Genomic DNA, 8608 nt, shown 5'->3' with positions numbered 1-8608 from the left:
TTGAGTTTTCTTTGTTGTGCTGTTCAGTTCCTCATCTCGTTAGCCTCTCTCAGCTGTCATGTAGTTGGACTGATTGCTTCCCTTTAAATTCCTCCCCATGATGCATTACTGGGCGGCTTATACTTCTTCCTGGAGTGTGTGTGCATGCTGATCCTATTTCCCAGTCTGCTACTAAAGTTAAGTGCTGTACATTTATCAGTTATTTTCTGTTTGCTGGATCCCAGGTGACCCTGACTCCCTCCGTGTCTGGTGTAGGGAGCCGGTGGTCGTGTCCCCTCACTATTGTAGGGTGTTCAGGTGTTATATAGTCGAGGTACGTGGATATGCAACCATCCACCTTTGGGATTTTTGCATAGGCTGAGCAGCCACGGAAAGTGCCAGGTTTTGTGCAGGGGTCTCCCTTTTGGTTCCTTAGCTTTGGATCCAGTGAGTCATATATGCATGTTGCATTGTCTTGTTTCCTGTACACCGTCCGTGACATTATAAGCCGCCCAGTAATGCATCATGGGGAGGAATTTAAAGGGAAGCAATCAGTCCAACTACATGACAGCTGAGAGAGGCTAACGAGATGAGGAACTGAACAGCACAACAAAGAAAACTCAAGGAGGAGGTTCTGAAAGGCTTCTGTCAGAGCTTCTCAGCTGTCTGGTTGTGACACCGAGGTCCAACAGCTACTCCAATCACTGCGCCTTCCCTATTCCACATGGATGGGCAGGAAGAATATTTTAGAAGCGTTTGTTCTCCCTAAAATTATGTACGTCCTTCAGATGTTACCAATATTCTTACCCAACTCATACTTCACAAAAATACGCAGACTCTTCATGACTTACTTATGGGGTGGCAGGAAGGCTAGGATATCCCACCCAAGACTGATCCTGGGGCGTGGTCATGGAGGTATAGCACTACCGGACGTTCAAACATACTACAGGGCCATTCACCTGAAGAGGTGGCTACAGCTTCACTCCCCATGCTACCACACATTGGGCACGGACCTGGAACTCCTGCAGCTCACTTAGCCGCAGAAAGCAGCTTTATGGGGCCTAACAAACTCATCACTCCACTCACATGTTCTTCTAAAAGGTACTAGCCTAGTACTTAAACAGCTCAACAAAGAGAATGGGCTCTTACAGAACCCCTCCAGTGTAATGTCAGAAGATCTTATCCCATACTCGATTCAGTCTCAAGGAACTCAGGTCTCTCAGATTTGGCATAGATTGAGAGGCTTCTCGACAGCTGAATTCATGGAAAGGGTTGAAGGTGCTTTGCCGGACCAACATCCCCTTAGCTTGGCCTGGGGCACATTTAACTTTTTAGACCTAATAACCATAAAGGCAGCTGGGAAACAGCTGACTAATCAAAAGGCACTTGCTTCAAGCCCGACGTGGTTTGAAAAGATGATAACTCCCCCTACACCCCAACGTAAATTAATATCCACAATTTACTTGGCTTTGAACTCGCCACAACACCGCACGACCCCACAGTATGTTCACACCTGGGCAAATGACCTTAATGTCACCTTTTCGGAGACAGACATTCTCCGCATGCACGCACACTCTCACGGCTTCTCCCGCTGTGTGAAAATCCAGGAACACTCGTATAAAGTGCTCACGCAGTGGTACCTTACCCCCAAACAACTATTTCTCAGCGGTTTGAGTGAACACGATAGGTGCTGGAGGTGTGGGGAAGAGAGAGGCACATTATTGCACATTCTATGGTCCTGCCCTAAAATAAGAGGATACTGGAAGGGCGTCTCTCAGACCATCAATAAAATACTAAACATTAATCTGACATTAACTCCAAAGTTGGTTCTCTTATGGCTACCCACAAAAGAATTGTCGCCATCAAAGAACAAACTAGCAACGCACTTGATACAGACTGCCCGCTTGCTCATCCCCCAAAAGTGGCTGAGTAAAGAACCCCCCACCACTTCTCAATGGTTGGCCAAACTTGACTACGTTCAACGTATGGAAGAACTAGCGAGTTGGGAACTTAGGGCACACGAGAAACACAGGAAACTATGGGCCCCCTGGAATGCGTATAGACATGCGAATGTTATTTAACCACCTCAGTAATACCTATCCGATTAGGCAACTTTGAGACTGTCCCTCAGATGGGACTGACACATTAGTTAATGTAGAAACACGCTAAGCCTACTCCTATTAGGAATCATCAAGCTGTATCGTCCAGTTCTAAGAACACATCCCCCCCCTTATTTGTTTTACTTAACCCCTTCACGACTGCAATCTGTATATATACGTTATAGCTGCACATGCCCCGTGCAGCTATCACGTATATAGACGTCATTGCAGTTCTTTAATCCAAGCGCTGCAAAGCGCTTGGATTAAAGCTTCTGCCCCTGCCCTGTATGCTGTCACGGACAGCATGCAGTGCAGTAATGCCGGCAAGGGACCAATCAGAGTGGCCCCTTGCCGGCAATCGATCCGATTGGTTAGTCTGTGCAGACTAACCAATCGAATCGCGGCAGTGTTAAAATGACGGTTTCAGGCTCTGATCTGCGCTCTGCAGATCAGAGCCTGAAATCAGATAATGTGTCCTGAAGCCGCCGATCTGTGCCCCCTTCTTGAAGCCCCCTATCTGTGCCCCCTTCTTGTGTGCCTCCAACGCCCCACCACCACCATCGTGAGCCCTGCCTCTGCCATCGGTCCCCGCCCCCCCATCCATGTATCCTGCCCCGATGCGGTCCGCCCCCTTTTGCCCCGATCTGTAATTTGTGAATGCGGTCCTCCCCCCTTTCCAGCGCTGCCCCCGATCGGTCCCCCTTCTGTGTGTGATGGCGGCGGCTCCGTTCCTGAGCCGCCGCCATCAGCAGCGTGTGTCAGCTCTATGCTGACTCTGCTGTAACCCCATAGATGCCGCAGTAGCAGCATCCATAGGGTTAATAGAGGGAGGGGGCTCCCTCTCTTAACCATCAGGGCTGCTGCGATCGCAGCGCCCGATGGTTGCCATGGCAACCGGACACTTTGCAAAGGCGCCCGGTTGCCATGGCATAGGCGTCCGGTGCTGCCACCTACAGGGCATCTGATTGTATTATACTTTGCAATGCAAGAGCATAGCAAAGTATAGTACAACCATCAGCCCCACTGGATCTTCAAGATCCAAGAGGGAACTGATAAAAAAAAAAAGTGAAAATAATAAAAGTAAAAATAAATAAATAAAAATTTAAAAAATAAATTGCCTTTTCCTATAAAAAAAAACAAAAAAACCACACATATTAGGTGTCACCGCGTCCGTAACGACCATCTCTATAAATATATCACATCATCAACCCCGTCCAATAAACACCATAAAAAATTAAAACGGTGTAAAAAAATAAGCCATTTTTGTCACCTTACATCACAAAAAGTGCAACACCAAGCGATCAAAAAGGCGTATATACCCCAAAATAGTACCAATCAAACCGTTACCTCATCCCGCAAAAAATGAGACCATATTTAAGACAATCGCCCAAAAAATTAAAAAGCTATGGCTCTCAGACTATGGAGACACTAAAACATCATTTTTTTGGTTTCAGAAATGCTATTATTGTGTAAAACTAGAAAAAGTATACATATTGGGTATTGCCACGTCCGTAACGATCTTCTCTATAAAACTGTCACATGACCTAACCCCTCAGATGAACGCTGCAAAAAAAAAAAAACTGTTCCAAAACAGCCAATTTTTTGGCCACCTTGCCCCATAAAATGTAATAATGAATGATCAAAAAATCATATGTACCCAAAATTTGTACCAATAAAAACCTCAACTCTTTCTGCAAAAAACGAGCCCCTGCACAAGACGATCGGTAGAAAAATAAAAAAACATATGGCGTTCAGAAAACCAATCCAGCAAAATCTGCCTTCCAAAAACCATACGGTGTTCCTTTCCTTCTGCGCCCTGCCGTGCGCCCTTACATCAGTTTACGACCACATGTGGGTTGTTTCTGTAAACCGCAGAATCAGAGTAATAAATATTGAGTTTTGTTTGGCTGTTAACCCTTAATGTGTTAAAGAAAAAGTTTTTATAAAATAGAATCTGCTAAAAAAGTTTAATTTAGAAATTTCATCTCCATTTTCCTTTAATTCTTGTGGAACACCTAAAGGGTTAATAACGTTTGTAAAATTGGTTTTAAGTAAATTGAGGGGTGTAGTTTCTACAATAGGGTCGTTTATGGGGGGTTTCCACTATGTAGGTCCCACAAAGTGACTTCAGACCTGAACTGGTCCTTAAAAAGTGGGTTTTGGAAATTTTCTTTAAAATTTTAAGAATTGCTTCTAAACTTCTAAGCCTTGTAACGTCTTAAAAAAATAAAATGACATTTCCAAACTGATGCCAACATAAAGTAGACATATGGGGAATGTTATGTAATAAATATTTTATGAGGTATCACTTTCTGTTTTAGAAGCAGAGAAATTGAATTTTTACAATTTTTTTGGTAAATTTGGGATTTTTTTAATAAATAAAGGTGATATATATTGACTCAAATTTATGACTGTCATGAAGTACAATGTGTCACGAGAAAACAATCTCAGAATGACCTGGATAAGTAAAAGTGTTCCAAAGCTATTACTACATAAAGTGACGCATGTCAGATTTGTAAATTTTGACCTGGACACTGGGGCATCAATGACCTTTGGTCATGAAAGGGTTAACTTACCTATCTCAGGTTCAATATTAACTGTCAATTAGCAAGGACTAGAGAGCTCTGAAGATTTACACTCTGTACATGTCCTATGTATCTTATGCACCAATATATCTAATATGCAATGAACATGCATGTACCTATCTTGCAGTGTTTGCCATTGTCTTTGTACTTTTTCTAATTTGCTGATCAATAAAAAGAAAATTGACAAAGAATATAACTACTATAATGCTGCCCCTATGTACAAGAATATAACTACTATAATACTGCTCCTATGTACAAGAATATAACTACTATAATACTGCCTCCTATGTACAAGAATATAACTACTATAATACTGCTCCTATGTACAAGAATATAACTACTATAATATTGCTCCTATGTATAAGAATATAACTACTGTAATACTGCTCCTATGTACAAGAATATAACTACTATAATGCTGCCCCTATGTACAAGAATATAACTACTATAATACTGCTCCTATGTACAAGAATATAACTACTATAATATTGCTCCTATGTATAAGAGTATAACTACTATAATACTGCCTCCTAGGTACAAGAATATAACTACTATAATACTGCTCCTATGTACAAGAATATAACTACTATTGCATCTAGGGTCTAAAAGGACCAGTTACGGAGAAGGAATTGGCTGGCATTTTGGGCTCTATGCCGTTAGGGAAGAGCCCAGGCCCTGATGGGTTCTCCGTGGGATACTATAAAACGCTGTCGGCTACATTGTTACCACATATGACCAACTGGTGTAACGCTCTGCTGGGGGGTTCTATTTTACATAAGCAAGCATTAGAAGCGACGGTTACGATCCTGCCAAAACCGGGGAAAGATCCCAACCAATGCGGCAGCTATAGACCAATATCGCTCCTTAATGTAGATATCAAAATATGGGCCTTGCCACATTGTTACCACGGTTAATCCATCCTGACCAGTCAGGGTTCGTACCTGGGCGGGAGGGTTGTCAGAATTCATGTAGAGTTTTATCGGCGATGCAACTGGCCAAAAAAAGAGGGGTACCACTGGTACTGCTGGGTGTGGATGCGGAAAAGGCCTTCGACAGGGTGAGTTGGAGCTATATGAGAAAAACATTGCACAAATTTGGAATCCCTGAGAAGTTCCAAGATGCTATCCTGTCCCTATATAGTGACCCTAGTGCTCGCATTCGGGTTAATGGTACTCTGTCGCAGTCATTCCCAATTACGAACGGGACTCGTCAGGGTTGCCCTCTATCTCCTACTCTGTATATTATGGTAATGGAGACGTTGTTGCAAGCAATTAGAGAACACCCTAACATAAAAGGTGTTAAGGCCCATGAGAGTTCCCCCGAGTTCGTCACTGCTGCGTACGCAGACGACCTGTTAGTGATGCTAGCCAACCCTGTCGAGGCCTTTCCGCATCTTCTATCCCTTTTTAACAACTATGGGAGGATCTCCAATTTTAAAGCCAATTATACGAAGTCGGAGGCTATGAATGTTTCGGCACCGAAACCTATAGTTTCTGTGTTGAAAGAGTCGACACCGTTCATATGGCAGTCCTCTCACCTTTCTTATCTAGGGGTCAAACTCCCAGCTGGTCTGGATCAGATTTTCTCTCTGAATTATAGCCCTCTACTTAAAGAGATACAGACGCAGCTCCACTCGCTCAAAATCCCGTATGTGTCGTGGATGGGGAGGAAAAATCTTTTAAAAGCCTTTATAATGCCTAGGCTCCTGTATGTCCTTCAGATGCTACCCATATTTATCCCCATGTCCTTTTTTAACAACGTTAGGAGGCTGTTTAGAGCATTCTTGTGGGGAGGAAAGACTGCTAGGATAGCCCATAGTAGGCTGATACAGAGGAGGAACACGGGGGGATTTGGGCTGCCGGATGCGCATCTTTACTACCAGGCTATACACTTGAAAAGGTGGATTCAATTACACGCACCTAAATGTCGCATTTGGGGAAGTGAGATGGAACTTACGCAACTTACAGCAGTACAGAGGGCGGGTCTCTGGGGCCTGAATACCTCCAACCTTAGGTCACAAGTGTTACTTGGGGGAACGGCATCGGTAATACAACAGCTGAACAAAACGCATAATCTCCTGAATAATCCTTCCCCTTCCATGCCAGCAGATCTGCTCCCTTTCGCCACACGCCCAAAAGCGAGGCAAGTTGCACCGGTATGGCTTAAACTTTGTAAATATAGGGCGGAGGAATTTCTGTCCATGGCGTCTGGAGACCTAGAGGAAGATCACCCGCTTCATTCCCTTAAGCGGTCATGCAACTTCCTGGAGCTGATTGAGCTCAACTCTGTCTCTAAACTGATTATAGGGAGCAATAGCAATAGTACGACACAGACATGGTTTGAGAAATTGCTGGTGGCCGAGACCGTCCCTCGCAAACTGATATCCTTGTGTTACTTGGCCTTGGTTAGTCCCCGCTCTCCTGGAATACCGCAATATGCGAGGCACTGGGCGACTGAGCTGAATTTAGAATTGAGTGAAACAGACATCATGCGTATGCACGCACACTCACATGGGTTCTCTAACTGCACCAGGATTCAGGAACATTCCTACAAGGTTATGACCCAATGGTACCAAACTCCGAAACAGCTATATGTCAGAGGTATGAGACAGGATGACCGGTGTTGGAGGTGTCTGGAGGACACAGGCACATTGTCACATATCTTCTGGTTCTGCCCGAAGATTCGCCCATATTGGGAGGGAGTTCTGTCCAACATACGGAAGATTGCGGGGAGCACGGTTGAGGCCCCTCCTACCCTGGTACTTCTCTGGCTCCCAACTCCTTCGTTTTCGCCCTCGAGGAGATGTTTGACCACTCAACTGCTCCAAGCGGCCAGAGTGATTATCCCACAACAGTGGCTAAGCACCGAGCCTCCTACAGTAGAGGCATGGCTGACAAAAGTGGATCACATATGCCGCATGGAGGAGCTGGCGAGTTGGGAGGCTAGGAGCCACGCCAAATACATGAAACTGTGGACCCCTTGGTTCATGTTTAGGGGAGTCAAGTAGCATGCTTTGGGTTCACAGGGCAGTTGTGGAGGTATGTGGATGACTTGCCCAGTGACCCGACTCGGCTGCGAGCGGACTTTACACTTACCGCGTGCTTACCTGCAAGTGGCGATCAGCATAGTGTCAGCGATCTTTGTCAGAGGTATTGCGATTGTGTAACACATGAAAATTTCAGTTGTCTATACTACGTGGATAGGTTCTTGTTCTTGTTGTTCTCCTTATGGTTTCCTCCCCGCCCTTTTCCCTTATTTTTTCCCTTATTCCTTCTCCCCTAGCCCTGACCCTACTTTTCCTTTTCTTTCCACCCCCCCTCGTTCTCTTCTATTCTACTGCTTCTACTGCAGATCATCGCGCTGCAACTTTTGGAGCGTCAAGAGCCATGTGTGTATCTGTTTCAAGGCTGCAGCTCCAGTTTAGGAGCATACTGATTGTATGTAATAAAGTATCTCATGATGTATATTTACGGGTGTTGGTCAACACTGCGATATACGCCTTCATGTGGTTAATCATATGAGACTGTGCAGGTTATCAGGTGTATGATGTAAGCTGATGTATGTACTGCTTATTCAGTGATGGTATGCTTTTGCTGCTTTTGTTCTTTAATAAAAAGAAAATTGTCAAAGAATATAACTACTATAATACTTCTCCTATGTACAAGAATATAACTACTGTAATACTGCCTCCTATGTACAAGAATATAACTACTATAATACTGCTCCTATGTACAAGAATATAACTACTATAATACTGCTCTCATGTACAAGAATATAACTACTATAATACTGCCTGCTATGTACAAGAATATAACTACTATAATACTGCTCCTATGTACAAGAATATAACTACTATAATGCTGCCCCTATGTACAAGAATATAACTACTATAATACTGCCTCCTATGTACAACAATATAACTACTATAATACTGCCTCCTATGTA

This window comes from Bufo gargarizans, chromosome 6 (genome assembly GCF_014858855.1).
Source record: "Bufo gargarizans isolate SCDJY-AF-19 chromosome 6, ASM1485885v1, whole genome shotgun sequence".
NCBI lineage: Eukaryota > Metazoa > Chordata > Amphibia > Anura > Bufonidae > Bufo > Bufo gargarizans.
The sequence above is the reverse complement of the archived record's forward strand: the minus strand, read 5'-3'. Positions refer to the sequence as shown.